The sequence below is a fragment of the Lissotriton vulgaris genome, chromosome 2_1 (assembly GCF_964263255.1).
Source record: "Lissotriton vulgaris chromosome 2_1, aLisVul1.2, whole genome shotgun sequence".
Classification (NCBI taxonomy): Eukaryota; Metazoa; Chordata; class Amphibia; order Caudata; family Salamandridae; genus Lissotriton; species Lissotriton vulgaris.
Window position 1 is genome coordinate 637,490,458 of NC_141687.1, and position 22,001 is coordinate 637,512,458.

Consider the following 22,001-nt stretch of genomic DNA (forward strand, 5'->3'; position numbering starts at 1 on the left):
CTCTCAGATTAGGGGTAGTAAAGTTAGGACTCCTAAATGATTTCTGTGAATACTGAAATGAGAAAGTACCTTCTGTGAATAAGTGACTTTGTCACAATGTCACACAACAGAAGACTGGGAATCATTCCTGCACCAACTTCCTTTAGCCCTTACCCAGTTTTCAGCCCGGGGTTTAGGACAAGCAAGACCCATTCCAACATGGCCATGGTTCACAAAGGATCTCAAAATTTTCAAAAGAGCTTTAAATAAGAAGACTAGATTATTAAAAATGGATCAAACATTGCTTCCCCAGGAAGAAATAAAAAATCTTCGAAGGATATGCAAATGCTCTATTTGGCAAGCAAAAAAGAAACACAAGGAAGCATTACAACTGGAGCTATATCTGGCTTGCCAAATAAAACATTCTAAAGCCTTTTGGATTATAATAAATCACCTAAACAACGAAAGCACCACTCTTTGGCTGAAAGAAATGAACGTGTCTGTGGAGAGTTGGTCTCACCAAATCAGCACCCTGTATCAAACTAATCCAAACCTGTCTACCATTCAATCTCTGTATTTCCAATCTGATCAATTTAGCAAAAGCTATAAGGGCCAAAAGGATCGCTATTTTAATACAAAAAAGTTGAACTGATGGTGCACCGAAACCGAATGGTATTCGTTCCTCAGTTTATAAATTGGATATTAAATTTTGGTCGCAATTGCTGGAAAGGCTGTTTAGAGCCTGTCTTATTACAGACACTATTTCCCCCTCATGGCAATGATGAATTATGCACCCAATCTATAAAAAAGGCCCAGTAGAGAATCCTGAGAGCTATTGTCTCATCGCTCGCCAAGCAGTTGAAGCAAGCTAAATACTTTGCTTCCCTATTGTTGGAAGACCTAGAGGCATGGGCAAGCTCAAAACATCTGATCCATTTAATCAGACCGGTTTTAGACCCATGTTGGGAACCACTGATAACTTAGCTGCAATTAGGATGTTAGCATCAAAACAGATACAGAAAAATCAACTCCTCCACAGCTGTTTATAGACTACAGCAAGGCTTTTGATCATGTCCAACCAGATCTTCTTTGTCAAAACTCAAAAACTGGGAGATTCAATTACTCTACTCTCAAACCAGGACCAGAGTCAAACTTGATAACAAATCCACAGTTTCCAATAGGATCAGGATAGAGCAAGGAGTGAAACAAGGGTGTGTCCTGGCCCCAGCTCTTTTCAACTTACTAATGAGCGACTTGGTTCCTGCCCTGAGTGCTGTTATCAGTGACGCTCCTAAACTGGTACAATTTCACATTACCTCACTTCTACACGCTGATGATGTAGTTCTTCAGAGTCAAACAGCTAGGGGACTCCAAAGGCTGCTCGATGTTTTATTTATGCATAGTACTGCAAGCGGTACAACAGTAAACTTTGAGAAGGACAATTGTGTGATTTTCGGACGGAAAAAGATCAAACCCAGAACATGGAACTTCAATAAACACCGAGTGTCTACCGCTCCTAGATACAATTACCTTGGATGCTGGTTAGATGATAAGGGAGGGCATCTAACTCATGAGATTTCCCTAAAACCAAAGTGTGCATCACTACTTTTTGCATTTCAATCTATTTTTAAACACATCAAGCAACCCACCTTATAACCTCTGCTGAAAATAGTGAAAGCTAAGTTAATCACTATGTTGGCATACGGCTCGGAAGCTGTTCCTGGCAAACTGGGCACTTTTTAAAATGAATCTCAGAGTCAAGTGTTCATAGCATTATTTAAACTCTCAAATCATTCTGCAGCAGCCCAAATCAGATTGGAATTCACACTATACGGGTGGTTTAATAGGGAGGAGTAAGATGGCGGACAGAAGCCGCCGCGGAGTTGCAGCAGTATCCCTCTCTCCCACTCGATGCGGAGTATGGCGCACAAAGCTGAAGCGCCCCAGGAAAACTTACTTGAAAGTGGACATGGTGAATCTTTGAGGCAGGAGGTGGCTGGAGGAGGGGCGGGGGCCAGACCGACCTGATTTGATCTGGGCTGAGCCACCGCCCTCAACAGATGTGTATGCAGGGTGCAAGGAGCTGAGAATGAGCTGCCGGGGCGGAACTCCGGGAACAGCAGATCCGCAGCCAGGTGACCGCGGTACGGAGTGGAGAGCTGCGATTGAGCGGAGCCGAGGCGGAGTTGTGGTATGTGCTCGTAGATGGACGCTGGACGCGGAAAAGGCTCTGGAGGCTGCAGGATCGGGACTCCCGGCTAAGGCGGGGGGAACCGCTAAGAGCCGAGAGCCATCGCAAGCCGCGCTGGGATCAGGCGTTGGGAAAGACAGCTGAAGACAGCTGAAATGGATGAAACCGCCAAGTACTGAGAGCATAATTAGCCATAGCAAGTGTTAAGATCCTGACCCAGCGAAGCCAAAAGAGGAGCTAAAGTCTACATGAAAATCGACTCCTTTATTTTTTTTGATACATTGCTGATAATGTGTTGCAAAACATGAGCCACATTGTAACTTGGAGAAACAGAGGCAATAGGCTGAGAAAACTCATCTAGGTACAGCCTTGAAAATCGGCACTCTTGTCAAATTTTGGCTTTCTTTTTTGGATTTTGAGTCTTGAGATTGTACTGAGGTGGCCTGGAGGATAAAAGACACAGGTGAAAAAGATAAAAATCAGTTTTTTCCTTTTTTCCTCCTTTTTTTTGCTCAACCCGAGCATCTGGATATTTGGTTTACTTGCTGCCAAAAAAACTGCCAAAAAATCTCCACACTGCTACTTTGTTATACTGCCACATTGCATGGTGAATGGTGTAATGTGGGTAATAATTAATTACGGTGAAGCGGTGAAGTGTTGAGGGCAAAAGGAGGCGAAAAGAACCCTGTTTTTTTTTTTTTCAAGAAACATCTTTGTTACACCTGGTGCTTTTATTTGGACACTTAGCTTCCCAGTGGTCTTGGAAGTGATCTAGCAGCGCTGGGGGGTGAGTCTGGACTTGGATCTGATGCATGTCAGTAGATTAACCTCATTCGATTGAAGACTTAGAATATTAGTACTACATAAGAGGAGGAAACCCTCGGATGCTGGGATTGAAAGGGACTCGTGTGTGGATATTATTGCGGGCGAAATACCAGTTTCTTGCAAAAACCTCAGGCCATTTGGAGCCATCTTTGTTGGCTTCTATTAATATCTATCCAGTCTCTTGCCCGTTAGAGGCTAGTACGGAGCAAACTGCGCAGATAAAGATACAACACTCTCAACATTCTCAATATAGTGTGATGGTACCTAAAAATCCGGCGAGATCTACGACAGCTGGTAAAAATGTGGCAATTGAAGAAGCCAATAGTTGAAAGAACCGGCTTGCCTCTGATTAAACCCCCAATGCTACAGCTTCCAAAGACAGCCGTAGATCCGGGTAGTAAAAATGGAAGTGGGGATATCGAAATGCCAAACAACAGCAATACTGTAATCCCAACTTTGCAAGAGGGCAATAATGCGACTCCTAAAGACTTGTCTTGTAGTACGACTATTGCCCCACTTCTAACTCAAACTCAAACTCCTGCTAGAAAGTCAGCGGAAACAACAGCGGAACTGACTAGTGTATTGACAAAGGTTGCTGGGATAGAGAGGTAGACGTAGATAGAAATACAGATGGAGTTATGAACAATGAATCACTGCTAATGGGCAGTAGGCTAAAAGGCATAACCTCAACATCATTTACAGCTAAAGGTTATATAGATCTACCCGAAACTGTATGTGGGAGTGATTCGCTTGTCTGCCCGGATCTATCAATGCCATCCACCTGTACTAATTATGAACAACTCTTCCCAAACAATTATGGGTTAAGCATAACACAAAAGCTAGGGGAGGAGCTATGTACAGCTATAGACAGAGCAACTGTAGGGGATGACTCACAAATCGACTCTGAATTTAATGACGATTTTGAAGATGCAGATGAAGTCATTCCCGGGAAAACTCATAATATGAATAAAGGTTCTGCCGCAAAAAAAGCTAAAGGAAAATCAAGAAACACATTTTTATTTAAAAACAACACACACGCAAAGTGGGGTAAAAGCGAAAACTATTGCTGATAACAGTCCCTTACGAAAATGGGTGCAAGCCAAAGGCGGGGTAAAAACGATGGTACTACGGCTATCAGGGAACAGCCCTGGGGAAGATGCGCCTAAGGAATCCCAGCCTAAATGTATAAATACACCTGACAATGGTTTATCAAAAGTACCTGATCAAAATCGTTCTCCGACTACACTAGATACAAATGGTACGACTTATGATATGGATAGCCTGAACGCAGGCTCGAACCAAACCGCGGTCCAATCACAGAGCATAAGCGAGACTGGGGCCACTAAGGAGGTTGGATCACTTAATATGATTGTCCAACTCCTCAATGAACAGAGTCTTGAATCTCAGCAACACTATACGCAGATGTGTGTAGATAATGATAAAATGCAGCAGTCTCTAAGTACTTTGGAAAACAAATTAGGGGGTCTCACGCAAGAGGTATCAGAGCTACAACAAAAGGTGATTGATACTGAGGAACTCTATAGCTGCACACAGACATGTGTGAACAAACATGAGATCCAGATTGCAAGTTGGCAAAATAAAATTGAGGATATGGAAAATCGACAAAGAAGACAAAATCTCTGAGTCTTCGGCATACCAGAAGGGGCTGAGGGTAGAGATCCTAGAGCATTTATGGTGCCTTTTTTCCAAAAAGCATTTCCGGATTTATCAGACTTGGACTCGCAGCTGGAATGAGTTCATAGATTACCCTTAGTTCAGCGCAACAAAAATAACAAATACCCCCGGCCCTTTCTGATTTATATGGGTAATTTTCTGCTAAGGCAGGCGGTGTCGTTGAAAGCTCGACCTAATAGACCAGTCACCATAGAGTTGATAACTTTCTTTGTTAGATCAGACTTAAGCAAAATTACCATGGAGAAGCGATGGAAGCTACGACAATTTATTGATCCAATTAAGGCCATCGGTGGTCAAGCTTTCTTGCAAGAACCAGCGCGTCTAAAAGTCTTTAAGAATATTCATTAAAAAAAATTCTGATGATCTAGAAGAGGAAACAATGGTTGAAAAAAGGCAGAGAGAAATCAGCAGAGTAGTAAAACAATGTCTGACTATATATAATGATTTAAAATGTTAAAGAGTTTAAAATTATGCAGTTAGTGGTTTTAAAAATCACTGACAGAGGTCTCTCTCTTTTTTCTGCCTTGTTCTCTCTATGGTGCTAGATAACGGCTTTAGGATAATGAGGTAATGATGTATTTTTCTGTGTTTCTCTGTGTTAATTATAGCTGTATTGGCGATACTTGTAGGGGAGGCTTTTCTTGGGAGAGAGGGGTGGGAACTGCTGTAACTTTTATGGCTGCCCAAACCAACGGCAGCTGGTTAGAGAGAGGATTCTTCCTCTACGAAGAAGCAGGGGGTGGGCGAGGGGGGTAGGGATGGTAAGGAATGGGGTGGGAAGAGGGTCTGGGGTTGGGTTTTTTTTGAAGTGGGTAAAGCTATTAAAACTGACATGATGTGAGTTTTTCAAAAGACAATAAGTGGCAAAGAGTTTGCCTTATGTTTTTTTTTCTTTTTTTATGCGCAGGGTGCAGGCGGAGGTTAGAAAGTCAGTGTTGTGGACAAAGTAAGGTGTCTCGCTTGGAATGTAGAAGGCCTAAACAGTAAGAACAAACAACCATTAGTTTCTGAGGAATTAAGGATGTATAACCCGCATATAGTTCTATTATCTGAAACACATATATGCTACAAGTATTGTAATGTACTCAAAGAATTAGGTTACAATGTTGTTGTTAGCTCTGACTTAAATGTGTCAATTAGGGGAGTTGATATTTTAGAAAAAACATTTTTTAAAGCTGAGACAACTAAAACCTCGACAGATAAAAATGGTAGATGGGCTATTGCCCAATTAATTATAGAAAACAGGATATACACATTTTGAGTGGTCTACAGTTAAAATATAGACAATCCTACTGTTATGGATAAGATAAATATTGAACTTCTTGAATGGGAAGGGGAGCATTTGATATTCGGTGATTTTAATTGTATCATGAACTATGATATAGATACTACTAGACGGGGGCATTTAGGAGGATGTGTAAAACTAGGGCAGCAATTTTAGAAATTGGGCATATCCACAACATTAAAGACGCTTGGAGGGTATTATACCCTGATGTTGCTGGTTATACTTATTATTCTGCGGCGCATAAATTATGCTCCCGCATTGATATGGCATGGGTGTCTAGTAATATTCTGGAAACAAGTAGCATGGAGGTATGCCCGGGGGTGACATCAGACCATAACCTTATCATCCTTTCTTTTAAAATACTTACGAAGAAACCCGACTATCACCGTTTCTCATTCCCACAACATCTACTGCTTAATACAGATTTTATACTTAAACTTAAGACCCACATAAAAGATTTTCTGGAAATTAATATTTGCTCAGCGTCTTATAATATAGTGTGGGATTCCTGTAAGGCTAGCATTAGGGGTTTTACTCAGTAGTACATATTTAGGCAGAACTTTGAAAAGAAAAAGGATACAGATGATACCATAGCGAAAATATTACATGTAGAAAAACAATTAGCAAGAGCGCTGCTACAAGAACTATTTCAGAAGAAGAACTAACCTTTGTTTTAATTGGCCTTAAGTCTGATTTAAGACAGACACTGAGAGAAAAGAAGTCTTGTCAAATTAAATAAATATTGTCATTCCGAATATGAAGGTGGCGAAACAGTAGGAAAGATATTGGGTTATAAGGTAGCAGAAAAAAAGGCTAAACACTGTTTAGGGCTATTAAGGGCCCAAATAATGTCACAAATAATAATCCCTCTAAAATACTAGAACAGTTTGCTATATACTATAAGGAACTATATACCCCTGAAAGACGACCGGGTCTTGGTGATATTAATATATATCTACAGACTAATAAAGTGAACTATATTGATATGGAGCAAGCGGATATGTTGAATAAAGAAGTTACTCAAGTAGAAATTAGATTGGCAATTTCTGCTCTACCTTCGGGTAAATCATCAGGGGAAGATTCGATTCCGGTTGAGCTTCATAAACACTGCATAGAGGAATTAGCTCCTATACTTAGCCAAGTGATTGAATTTATTGGAAAGCTCCTGAATCATGGAATATCCCGCACATTTTTTTTTTTTCTTAAGAAGGATAAAGCATCAGATGAAGTGGGTTTTACCGACCGATTTCATTGATAAATAGTGACGCGAAGATATTCGTCAAAATAATGGCTAACCAACTTGCCCCAATAATATCCGCCCTGGTTTCTCCACAACAACATGGATTCGTACCAGGTAGGGATACTTCGACTCATATTAATATGGCTTTTACCACTTTTGATGTTGCCAGGGTAAACTCCATCCCACTCGGTATGATATTACTTGATGCTGAGAAAGCATTTGACTGAGTGGGGTGGGAGTACCTCTGGGCTGTGCTGGATAGATTTGACATTAAGGGCTCATTCTTGAAATGGATAAAGGCCTTGTATGATAATTCAAGGGCAAAGGTTTGTTATGCAGGGATGCAGTCAGATGATTTACTATTTTGCGGGGTACCCGTCAAGGGTACCCACTGTCGTCTTTATTATTTGCTTTATCCATCGAACCATTTTTTGTTGCAATACAAAAGAATCCGCATATAGTACCATTTCCTTCCGGTTTAAATACCCTCAAAATGACGGTATACACGGATGATATTGCGGTCTACACTATAAATGTAGACGAAGCAATGATAGGGATTATTACGGAGGCCAGGATGTTTGGTTTAGTATCTGGATATAAGCTGAACACTGATAAGCCTCAAATTATCATGAAATATGAACCAAATGATCAAATTCAGGGAGTTTGCAAAACTGCTACCTATCTTGGCGTAAAAATCTATACTTTTCCAGAAGAGATAGCTACGCTGAATTATGAATCGCTGTTAAAAAATACAGCTATTGTTTTGAAAAAATGGCATAAGGTTCCACTAAGTTTAATTGGCAAGATTAATTTAATCAAAATGAAGATTCTCCCCAAATGTATTTACTTATTTTGATCTATTCCATTTCCTATTAACAATCTTTTTTTTAAACGCCTAGATGGCATACTAAGCAGTTTTATATGGGGTTATAAAAAAGCACGCCGGGCAATTGATTTAATTAAATTTCCTTATGGAAAAGGCAGTCTTGACTTTCCTGATTTCAAAGCATACTTCTGGTCAACATTTATAGAACGCATTTACAGTTTGATACACCCCTATAAGGAACCATTTTTCTAATATACATTTATGCTAGGAATTGAATTTAAAATGTTTTTATACCGTATAACTGATCCGAATTACTTCAAGAGGGTCACATTTAAGACTGCAAGAGATATAGTATATCTGTGGAGAGCCATCATTTGTAAATTCCAAATGTCGTTATATCATCCCAGACTCCCTTTATGGAACAATCCAGCTCTCCCAGGAATTTTCCATGATGGGGGAGGGAGATTATGGGCACAACTGGGTATTAAAAATCTTGGTGATTTATATGATAATATTGGGTTCTTATCATTTGAGAGGCTTCAACTTCTTTATAAAGTGACGGAAAATATGCACCTAAAATATTATCAAATTCAAGACTATTTTATACGTAGTCTCAACTTTATTCAATTATCGGACTCTAGCATATGGGAATGTATCCATTTAGCCAAAGATAAATCACTGATCAGTTCTGCATATAAAAGCTTTAACTCCCAGAAAGATGGTGATTGTAGGAAACTAGCCGTACACTGTAGCCAGAAAGCGGATTTTAATATCACCGCTAATTTTATATCTTCTGCATTGAATACTATCCGTAAATCAGTAAACTCATCTAGTTTAAGGCTGCAGTCATATAGGACTATTTGTTTTCTTTATTATACCCCTGCACGTATCTCGAAATGGGCAATAAGCAACTCAAGTAGTGATCGGGCTAGATGCCCAAAATGTGATTTATATGCAGCTGACTTAATGCATATGTTTTATTCATGCCCATTATTATTAACTTTTTGGAGAGCCCTGGAAAAGACTGTGTCCCATGAACTTAATAGATCTATATCATTTACTGCCACAGATGTATTATTGGGCCCACAATCATGTGACCGTAGCTCGAGAGAACTTATCAGTATTATACTGGCCTGTGCTAGGCTAACAATTGCTCGAGCATGGATCGCACGAGACCCACCTTTGATGGCAGAGTGGTGGGCAATAATAACAGATACATACAACATGGAATGTGCATTAGCTAAAGTTAGGGGTGTAGGGGCACTATGTAAATTGAAAATAATTTGGGCAGAATTTGTTTAGGAATGCGTTAAGGAAATTGATTATCTTTATTAATTTATCGGTTTATTGGAAGTTATGCTTGCTTCATATGGATTCTGAGCCCTTTGTTCTATGCAAGATTATTCATTGTGTGTTTTACGTATCAAAGTACTTTAATCTTTGTTGTTTGCCACAAATGCCAGTTTCTTTTTCGTTTATTTTTTATTAATGTATGATGAATTTGTTTTTTATTGGCTGTAATCTTGTCCTCATGTAATCAATAAAAATATATTAAAAAAAGGAATTCCCACTATGTGACCAAGTCTTGGCTCAAAAGGCCTGCATTTTTAAATATCTTCATGCTACGTAGGCTGCCAAAGTAGGAACATGGAAAAATGTGGTCTGGAAGGAAGTATTCTCAATGAATCATACAGCTGCAGAAAAAACCTGGTTTGTCTCCCTTCATGAAGGATTGAATCTTAAAACAGCTGCAACCTTGTGGAATCATTATTTTAAAAAGTAATAAATCAACTATTTCAAAAAGCATAATTCATACAAGACTGTCAGGTTCTCATGACACGAAAGCACGCTTATCTTATACAAAGAAGCTACAACAAAAGAAAGTTTCAAAAATATCTTACAGATACTTTTGCTGTGCACTATAAAATCAAGTACTGTCTTATTAGGATGGGAAATTTCACATCACTTGATCTTTTACCGCCATGGTCGATGTATCCAGAATTAACCAGTGTCAGCTATGTGGTCAACCTCAAGAGAACCTATCTCATCTGCTCTTTATTTGCCCTGCTCTTATCAACGACCGCAGGAAACTGCTTCGTCACATATGAATCGCAAAAGTTCTCGCACAATTCAAGCAGCAGTAAATTTCCTGCTCAACCATGCTCACCCACAAGCTATATGCAGTTTCATTAAATTCTTAAACAAAATAGACAAGCTGCTAAGAGCTGCTGCCCAGCCGGACATTTGTGGAACATAAACTGTATCTCCCATACTTTTCCCATTTAGGTTTATGCTTAAAGTCCCGTTGCATGCAAACTATTGCCTAAGATCTGCATTTTATTTTTGAACAAATATATGGAGCACTAATCCACGTGTAATCAAATAAAAACGCTCAACAAATGTCTATCCGATTGTCGGACAGTTAACTCACACTTGAGGAATGTGCTTATTTTTTTTTTTTTGCACTGACCCTTTCAAATTTCATTAGAAAGGGTGCAACAGCAGCAATTATATTTTTAACAAAATATATATTACTACTAATTAATTTACAAGAAATGTTATAGTTTTGTATTTGATTTTATCATTTGTCCAAAGCTATTGTCCAACATTCTTTTTATTGTAAGCAAATATTGTTTTATGTGGCAAAGTTATAACAACAAAAATAATGCACTGAATTATATTTTTAAGATACGTTTTGGACATACACTTAACCGTGTTGTTTTGCATGTTTTATCAATTTGTATTGACTTTAATTAGCTGAGCAAAAAAAAATAATAAACTTAAATGAAACTTGAATGTGAATGGACCCAGAAAACCTACATCTTTAGGAGTTATCTTGAGAGAGCTCCTTGCGTGCAGATTTATATGCTATTACACCTCCCTGGTCCATTCTCTCCTAGTCTTTGTCCCTGATAAAAAAGGGGAGTTAAGAGCATGTACTGTTTATCGAGACTTAAGTAAGGTAACAATGAAAAATGGGTATATCCTGCCCCAGATACCTGTCCTTCTGGATCAGGTTAAGGAGCTAATTGAGATAAAAGGAGGGGTCCCCTGCAACAAGATGCTTGCCGAAGGCAAGGGTGGTATTAATACATTTAAAAAATCAGTCTCAGGCAAGTAAATATGAGTTAAGGTAAATGGCACAATAAAAAACACACAGCAAAAAAATCTTAATGATACAAAAGTAGAAAAATCCTTTTAATTTTATAAATAGCAATGTCGCTGTGTCTTCAAGGATTATCATAAACAGTAAAATATTTATAACCATTATATAAATAACAAGCTTAGCAATCAACAGACAATCTTATGCACATACGTACCCATGCATTCATCCACTTCTCATCTTTTTCATTGTCAATATGTACCCTTAGTTCAATGTATTTGTGATTAATTATAGTCATATCTCAAAATTGAACAGAATATTTTAATGGACTGATACATATTTATGGGCAAAAGACAAAATTCTACACATCTCTGATTTTCTACATGCATTTCAACAAATTGCCGTCATCAGGAAGTCACAAGATGGATGAATAGTAGAAATTTCTTTATAGGTCTTATATGCTCCTGGGACCAGCTACGCTCTGTAGAAACTGGTAGATAATGACAAGCTCCAAATGTATTCAAAATTGTTTGCTTAATAGTCGTATAAGCAGTATCTTTATATATCCATATATGTGTGTGCCATATATATGTGTGCCAATTGGCAATCCTTGTATGGTGAACTGATGAAGGTCTTCACATATTAAGAATATTGTCAGATCTGTTCATTATGGAAATCTTTGTAAGAGTCTGAGGCGAGTGTGATTACAAGTTTGCTATCCTAGGAGTAAAGTTAGTCCGACACACGGTGTAGCCCAAGGGATTATCTGTTTTCAATGCATGATCAGGTTAAGAAGCTAATCATCTACACCAAGCTGGATTTAGGCGGTCCCATCATAAAATCTGCATGTGTGGAGGAGACGAGTGTAAGACCTCCTTCCATACAACATACGGATTGTACAGATATTCTGTCATGCACTCTGGCTAGTGCAATGGTCTTGTGGAATTCTAATGTTTTTCTCAATGAAGTCCTTAGGTAATTTCTTGACATGTGTCATTTTGAATATCAAAGATATACTGATGGTTTCTCTAAAACCAAAGATGATCATATAGCTCATGCCCGAGCTGTATTATGAAGTATACAAGAAAATTATTTATTAGCGAAATTGAAAAAATGTAGCTTCCACACCACTCAAGTACATTTCCTGGTGTTTATTATCTCCCCATCAGGAATTTAGATGAACCAGTGTACGGTAGAGACAATTTGAAATTGGCCAAACCCCTCCAACAAGAAGGAAATCCAAAGTCTATTAGGGTTCGCTAAGTTTTATCAGCAGTTTATCACTTACTTTTTCTACGTCCTGATGCCAATAACTCATCTCCTTTGGAAAGGAACACCTTTTTTCTGGTCCAAAGAATAGAATAGACCTTTGAACTTTTAAAAACAAAATTCAAATCAGGACCTCACTTCAATATTACTGTGGAAGCCAATGCTTCTCAATACATAGTGGGATGGGTACCGTCACCAAGGGACAAAACTACTGGCCATAAGCACCCAATAGCCTTTTTTCCTTGTAACTTGTTGCCAGCAGAGAGAAAAACTGCATGGTGGATGAGCAGAAGCTCTTAGCCATCAAAATGTCCTTCTAGGAATGATGGCATTATCTTCTCTTAGCCAGGCATAATGTGACCATATACTCTGATCACCAGAATGTAGAATTCTTCCACTCTGCCAGGGTGTTAACCCCACAGCAGATGACATGTCTATTGTTTTTCAGCTAATTTTATTTTGTTATTACTTATCAACTTGGGGTTAAACAAGCCAAATCAGATGCCTTTTTATGCTTACCACATTCTGACCTCAAGGAGGAAACCATCATCAACATCATAGCACAGAAAAGATTTGTAGGAAGAAGAGAAACGCTCAAGTTCTTAAATGAGTTACAATCCATTACAAAAAATCTAGATGCTTCTATTTGGCAGAAAAAAACTCTGACATATATTTTCATCATGGTGGATAACTATACATCCCCACCAAAGATTTACCAAACAATATTCTTACATGGTGTCATGTTTCTCCCCTTGCAGGACACCCAGGTGAACAAACAATAAAACAATGGTTCTGGTGGGAAAAAATGTCTCAAGATATAACTGCTGTTGTCCAAAATTGTCCTACTTGTCCTAGAAACAAGACAGCCCAGTCACGACCAGCAGGTCTGTTACTTTCTCTACTGATTTCCCCAACCCCTTGGCATACCTTGAGTATGGGCATCATCCCTGACATGACCCCCACCAGAGGCCTCACCACAATACTAGTAGTTGTAGATATGCTGATCAAACACGCACAATTAATATCATTGAAGAAACTACTGTCAGCCACAGACATGGCCTACATTTTTGTGCAACATATCATTTCACTACACGGCATCCCTTCCATCATCAGACCACAGTCCCCAGTTATTGCTAAATTTGGTGATGACTGTGTAGTTCATTAGTAATCGATTTCGGATTGTCATTTATGTACAATCCACAAACTGATGGACAGATGGAGCAAGTGAATCAATCCCTAAAACACTTCCTGCATTGCCACCTGACCACCCACACAAAGTCTATGTATTAGCTCTTGGCTAGGCTGCATTTGCCTTCAATAACAATACTCACTCAGAGAGTGGAGTATCTCAGTTTTATTGTAACCTCGGATATCATCCCTGGTCCCTGACTTGCCAAAATCCGTTCTCATCCGGTCAATAAGCAAACATCATGAGCAAGTCCAATATATTTGTTCAGCTGCTAAAGACCACTTCCTAAAATACCAGGCACAGATTAAACTTCAGGCAGATAACAAGTGCAGGCCAGCCCCAACTTATTCAGAGGGAGATCTAGTGTGGTTGGCCTACAAGAACTTATGCATGTCTGGGCCCAGAAAATTGCACCCACATTTTGCAGGACCCTTCCCCAAACCACAGGTAATCAATCATGCCTCCATGAAGCTGGACTTACTAAACGACTACAACATCCACCCGATTTTTCATGCGTCCCTACTAAAACCATTTAAAACTCATAGAGTCACGGAATCTCCATTCCTTATTGATCGTCATCCTGAATTAGAGGTGATTCAGGTCTCTGTTTAGAAAAGAATAATGGGAAAGCTCTACTACTTACTGGATTGGAAAGGTTTCCCACCTAGAAACAGGTGCCGGGGCCCATTTCCACTCCCCGAGCTGGATGGTCTTTTTCATGCTCATTTCTCTGAGAAACCACATCCTGTTAGTTGGCCTTTGGGAGCAGTGATGTCATGCCCAGTGCCACATGTGCGGTCTTCTTTCCTCCTTTTGGCCATAGACCCTCTGTTGGTAGGGTATCCATCCACTGGGGACATTTAGTCTTCATGTTTTATCCTGCAGATTCCATGATAGTCCTTCATATTGATGACCGGCCCATTTAAATCCCTTGAATTCCAGAAAATAGAGCGAGTGCCAAAGACAAGGAGAAAACAGGTTATTATAACTGGGAAATCTAAAGGCTAATAGTCTGAAATTCTGCACATATAAAATTCCTTAGTTAAAAAGGGATTGTATTGTTTTGTGTTTTCTTTCGCTCAGGAGTCCAAGATACTTGAGAGCCAGAGCCATGTTCACGCTTGTGGAGTAAAACCGGGTTCTGTCCTGTCACAAAAAATCCAGTTCTAATTCCTGAAGACACCAACATTTCTTTCTCTCTCATTCCCTTCACTTTGATGTTTCCCCTCAGCTTCGGTGTAGTCAGGTATTGGGCTGGGCAGAAGTTGTGAGGGGACTGGTGGTCAAACTTCATTTCTACTGACCCCTGATATTTCATTCCAGTGAATCTGGTCTGACACCAGGGACTTCAGGCCGAGCAAACGTAACATTCTAAGTTACATTCCATAATATTTGGAAAAAATCTAACTTTACTATAGAATAGGATTCACAATAACTATTACAAATAGTTAATTAATTATTTTTCTAACTAGTCCCAATCCCGAGATATGGTATTATTTTTTTTTTAATATTGAATACCAGGGATTTCCAATGGAGCAGCCAGCCATGCTACACTGAAAATAGCTTTGAAGTGATAGTTATTGTAAGGACATGTTTAACAATAAAATCTGCAATTAAACCCTGCAAAGTGTTGATTGTTTTTCAGGGTTTATATTTTGTGCATTTTATAAAAACATGTTAATATTAAATGTCATAATTCATTTTGCATATAGAGGCTGAATTAACATGATCACAGTTTAAATAAATGTTATATAATATGTACAAGTGTGTTTATTAATGTATTATAGTTTGCCACATTTTTCTGTTAAACACCATATTGGACCATATGGATGCCATCTGTGTCCCTCACTCCTGCTTCTCCCCACAGACTTTGCAGAATATGGTCAATTTGATGTGTAATAGTTTTTTCCACTGTTATGATTACATTGCTTTTTTTCTATTTTCTATGGTGAGAAAATGTTTTAAGGTCACTTCAGCTGCCTTCCGTTGTGCATATTAGTTCATTCATTCACTAAAAGTTCCGTCGTTTAAACGTTTCACATTTGATGGAACATCTCAGGATGGTATAAGCATAGAGGGTGCTGAATAGTTTTTTTTAATGGAATGGTGCTTATGTATTAAGGTAATGACGTGATTTTAATGGTGTTCTGCTTTGCTAATGAAATTATACTTTTCCTCAGACCATGATGATTTTGAAGTCTTCCTAATTCGTTATGCAAGAATTGTGTATAATTACCCCTTGGTTTTTAGAGTGAGCCAGAAGACTTTTTTGTTCTTCTAGCTATGCTGTCTGACTTCTTTTTTATTTTGCTGCTCCTATGGGACTTAGAATGATTTCTGGCTCTGCATACTCTGTATGACTTAATACCTGAGAGCTTTTATGGTATTTACCCTCTACCGCTTATTTTTTTAATTTTGCAATAAAATATTTTAACTTTTTATTGATCTTGAACTCAATTATTAAGTGGGTCCGCTACTTATTTGAACAGTTTGCTCTGCTAATCATTGTTTAGGAGCTGCTTTAACATGCAATTCAACTTGTGGGCGAACCGGATGAGGTAAAATGTTGGTGTGTCCAAATTTTAGGGTACAATTTTGCACCCACAACAGCCAGGCTTCTGATGGCAGGAATGCAGTCATGTTTTCATTGTCATTATAGTGAATAACACAATGGATGCTGCAGTCCACTAATGACATGTAACTTCCAGGCCTTGAGTACGTCTTGGTACCATATACTAAGCACTTATTGAAAAGAACATAAGGCAATCGATTATATACCAATTTTAGCATGTTGAAAGGAGGAGCACAAGCACTTTATCACTAGTTAGCAGGGCAAAGTGACAGCATTCTATAGCTATCAAAAATACAGTTCAGCAAAAAGGCAAAAAAATATGGGGTGGCCCTGTAGAGAGAGCAAATTGACAAGAATCGGAACATCAATCAATCAGTGGAATTATATAGCACGACTACTCACTCGAGCGGGTATCCATGCTCTTGAGGTCATGATGGTTCATGTGACTCAATCGAACAGCCAGGTCCTAAGTGCTCTCTGGAATTCCAGCAGAGAGCTGGAGGTCCATAGCTGCAGGTCGATTTTGTTCCAGGTTTTCGCTGTGAGTAGGAGAAGGAGTATCCTCCGCTGTTGCTTCGATGAATGCGAGGAGTGTGGGCAAGTAAGAGGAAGACGGAGTCTAGTTATCTAGTAGGATGGTGAAAGTTCAGGCCGTTAACCCTTTCGCTGCTGATGACGAGCTCAGCTCGTCATCACCCACGGGTGTCGTGTGCTGATGACGAGCTGAGCTCGTCATGGAAACAGCAAAATGGCAATTTGCAGCACAGGGCAAAAATCCCCGCAGCAGCCATGTGGTTAATGATGTAGGCTGGACCTTGGTTGTGCAGTGCTTTGTAGACGTGGATCATCAGCTTAAATTGGCATCTTTTCTGTATAGGGAGCAAGTGAAGAACTCTGATGTAGGGGGTAATGTGGGTCCATCTGGGAAGCTCGAGGATGAGTCTGACGGCATAGTTCTGTTTGGTCTAGAGTCTCTGCGGAAGGTGTGTGGTGATCCCAGTTTCTTGCCCTGATGTAATTGGCGGGTCATTAGGGCCTAAGTGACAGTATGTCTGGTGTTCAGGGGGAACCATCTGAAGACTTTTCATAGCATGCAAAGTGTGAAAAAGCAGGCAGAGGAGACTAAGTTGATCTGGGACATCATGGTCAGTTTGCTGTCCAGGGTTATGCTGAGATTTCTGGCATGGTCGGTCTGTTTGGGTGATGGTCCTAGCTCCGAGGGCTACCAGGAGTCGTTCCAAAAGGTGGTGTTGTTGCCGAAGATCAATACTTCCATTTTTTCCATGTTGAGCTTCAGGCAGATGTTCTTCATCCATTTGGAAATGCTCTTCAAGCACATGTGGAAGTTAGTTCTTGTGTTGGTGGAATTTTCTAAGAGTGACAGGATGAGCTGAGTGTCATCTGCATAGGACATTATGTGTAGGATCTGACGATGTTGGCCAAAGGAATCACGTAGGTATTGAAGAGGGCGGGGAGGGAGGATCCTTGAGGGACACCGCAGATGATTGAGTTCGGAGGTGAATGGAGGTAGACAGGATTTCTGCGTTCTTCGGGTGAGGAAGGTGGAAATCCATTTGAGGGCCTTACCTTGGATACCAATATGATGTAGTCTTCTGATCAGATTGTGATGAGAAATGATGTTGAAGGCTGCTGAGAGGTCGAGGAGGATCAGAGCCACTGTTTCTCCCTGGTCAAGAAGTGATATGATGTCATGTCATCTGTGGCCGTGATCAAGGCAGTCTCGGTGCCGTGTTTGGTTTGGAATCAGGATTGGGAGTTGTCTAGGAGAAGATTCTGCTCCATATATCTCACAAGTTGTCAGTTGATGTGTAGGAGAGTAGGATCTGCTTCTTAAGTTTACCCCCACTTTTTGCTGGTGTTTCACTGTTATTTTACTTTAGTCTGGCTGGGGCCCTGCTATTTAGGACCCTAGCCTAGCTGCTTCCTCTTTAAAATGATTTCCAGTACTTTAGGTCCACTCTAGTTTGGTTACTGGGGTACCCTTATGAGGCCCTATTAGGCACCAAGAACATATGTACCCAAGAGGCCTACCAGGGGCTGAAGAAGGTATTATGCCACCCCTGGGAAGCCTTCCAAAATGGCACCATAGGTCTGCTACTGCAGCCTGTGTAAGGCGGTGTATGCACCCCTTACTTACATATAGGTTCCTTATATCTACCTTATATCACTACACATATGAACCTATTAGTCACCCCTATGGAAGGCCTTATCAAGCCTGAAGGCAGGTTCTGGGTTTTGTGTGAGATGGCGCCCATGCATGAGCAGGGCCCCTCTGCAGCCTTCGGAACCTATTCTCTGGGGCGTTCTGTGATACAGCCAGACCATGTGCTCTTAAGTGCATTATAACCTCGCCATAAATGCTAACTTTGGAATGGCGGCAAGGAAACATGGTGTGGTTGCTGTCAAACACTTTGAAAACCTATCCCCCCCACCCCAAGTCTGGTGGCGGGAGTAGAATTCCACCCTTCTAGAGGGAGAGACACGTCCACACCAGTATACCTGGTACCAGTTTAAAAGAGTCCTTGCATACAAAATGGATGCTGCAGCCACAGACACGAGTCTGGCCTCCTGCTGCTGGATGAAACTCCGACAGGGGAGGCCTGGATAAGAGGTTTCCTGTCCCAGGGAGGTGTCACCACTTCCCAGACAGGCTTTACTGTATTGGGGCTGGGTGGGTGCACTCCAAGAGTGCTTTGAAGTCTGCACTGGGGGCACATTTGGTGTCCCTGTGCATAGCCCAGTTCAAACCGGTTGCAGGGGCTACCAGCCCCTGCTCTGGCGTGAAACTGGACAAAAGAAATGGGTGTAGCCACCCCTCTTTCCAAACCCTCCCATAGTTGGGTGCCCAGAGTATGTCCAACCCCTTCCTTGGGTATAAGAAAGGAACCCCTGACTACAGGACTTTAGATTACACCTGGATGAAACTCTGATACTGAATCCTGGAACTTCGACGATCTGCACGAAGCTGGATGACTGAAGAATCTCCCTTGGAGTGACGGAGTTACTCCCCGGCTTGGCAGGCACCAAAGACGCATCTGACCGGTCTGCATCTCCGAAGCTTCAGATGGAGGGAGTCTGACCCGTTGCAGGACGCAACGGGTCAGACTCCCCCCTTTCCTCTCAGACCCCACACCTACCACCTGCGGAGTCCCCCAGGGCTCCTCCCTCAGCCCAACGCTCTTCAACGTCTACATGGCTCCACTTGCCCCCATCGTCAGAACCTACGGACTCAACATTGTGTCATACGCAGACGACACCCAGCTCATCCTCTCCCTATCCAACGAGCCCAACACCGCCAGACGCAACTTTAGAGAAGGCATGGAAGCCGTTGCCAAATGGATGAAAAACAACTGCCTACAACTAAACACCAACAAAACAGAAGTACTCATCATGGGCCCAAACCCCGATGCCTGGAGCGACACCTGGTGGCCCACCGCCCTCGGAAACCCGCCAACCCCCACAGACCATGCATGCAACCTGGGAATAATCCTGGACTCTGAGTTCAAAATGGACAGCCAGATCAACTCTGTCTCATCTTCCTGCTTCCACACCCTCCGCCTCCTTCGTAAGACCTTCAAATGGATCCCCCTCGAACACCGAAAGACAGTCACTCACGCCCTGGTCACCAGCAGACTCGACTACGGCAATGCACTCTATGCCGGAATAAACAAAAACCTCATCCGCAAGCTACAGAACATCCAGAACGCCGCCGCAAGACTGGTCCTCAACCTGCCAAAACACTGCCACATCTCCCAGCACCTGCGCCCACTCCACTGGCTCCCCGTCGAGGCGAGAATCACCTTTAAGATGCTCACCCACGCACATAAGGCCCTCCACGGCACCGGACCAGCATACCTGAACAGCCGGCTCAAATTCCACGCACCCCAAAGGACCCTACGATCAGCCCAGCTCTCCTACGCCGAGGTCCCCCGCACCACAAAGACCAGATCGGGAGGCCGCTCCTTCTTCTTCCTCGCGGCCACAGCAGAGAACGCCCTTCCGCTCCACCTCAGACAGACAACATTGCTCCCCAACTTCGCAAGAAACCTCAAAACCTGGCTCTTCAACAGACCCCCTCCTTGATGGAATGGAACCTGCACCCCGCCACCCCTAGCGCCTTGAGACCCTTACGGGTGAGTAGTTGCGCTTTAACAAACTCCTGATTGATTGATTGATTGATTGATTGATTGATTGATTGCTTGATTGACTCTGAAGTAATTGCAGCCCAGGAGGTGGATTTCCAGACTTCTCTGAGGCCGACCTGAGTCCCCAGCAAATCTGAGACCCGCAGTCCTCGTGAGTACCGTTGAATTGAAACCCCTGGACACTCTGCACATTTGTAAGTGCATCAGCTTCTCGATGTCCCTTGAGGCTGTGCATTGGGTTACTTGTAGCCCAGACCCAAGCACCTTTTTCACTGAAGATTTCTGGCCTACACTCCACAAGTGTTCAGTGAGCCAGCCCTTTGTGTTTTCTCTCGAGGTACCTTCGCGATCTCTGGTCCGCTGACTGGTGGATCCCTGAGAAGGCAACTCTGACTTTCCTTGGGCTTCCCTGGTTGCTCCAGACGTGCACTGACTCTCCACCACTCGGTGAGTCCCCCGTACCTTGCTGGTCCGCACCGAAGCATCTTTTCTCTTTCTGCGCGGGTTGCTTTTGCCAAGGCTTGTTGGGTCCAATCCCGTCACCGACACTGCAGCACTCGACATCCTTCGTGGGACAGCTTGAATCCAGCTCCTGGTCATCATCGACACCTCCTGGTCCTCGTGGCTGCAGAGTCACGCGTCACCTCTTCACACCTGAATCACTCAACATCGGTGGGCATTCGTCTATCGTGCCCCTGGTCACTGGCATGTGACCCAGACTCTGGCCCCTCTGCTTTCAGGTTCCTCTCATCTTCGATCTAGGCTTTGATTGCACTGGACACTTTTCTCCTCGATGGCAGCAGCACTTTGCAGCAGATCACCAATGAATTCAACGACGATTCCCGACACCTATGCACCCGGCTTCCCTGGGATTAGCTAACTCAAGTACTCCGGTGCTCCCATGGGTGTTGGCCCTAGAACCCCTTAAGTCTAAAGGGGTTTGCTCAAAGTCCTCTACTAAGTGTCCTTAATCTTTAAATTTCCAAGTGCGACTTCCCCAAAGAAGCTAAAAGCGCCTCGCGGCTGTGTTCTCACACGCACGCGTCCCCCGTGGGTCCCCTGTGACACTACCTGGGGTGGTTCCTTGTGGCCCCAGCAATTCTACAGGCTTTAGGCCTTGTGTGTCATCAAGTCGTGGTTCTTATTTCACTTTCTTAATATATGGTTTGGTGCGCCCCTAGGGCTCAACGTATATTGTGCTATTTACTGAAGTTCTATTGCATTGAAATTGTATACTTTGCTCTGTAATCTCATAAAGGGATTACTAGAGAGTGTTTGGAAATTAATGCAAATATTTTTAATATATATATACCTTGTGTGGTTCTCCTTTCATTTAGACATTCAAGAGGTTATAATCTGGTAAACCAAGCAGCTTTACACTCCTTCAAGACTTAGCCTGAAGGCTGCTCTCCATAGCTTCCATTAGGATAGCGTTCAATAAAGATTGTCTTAAACCTATCATCAATAAGGTTTTATGGACTGGTGCAAGGTGCCCACTAGAATAGTGGACAGCATATGCCAGGCCAACTTCTCAAATGATGGCTCCAGGGCGTTGGCGGGGAAGGGGAGAAAGTAGATGGACCGTTAGTTCTTGAGTGCACTTGGGTTGGAAGATGGTTTCTTCAGGAGTGGTTTGACTGCTGTATGTTTCCAGGCTTGGG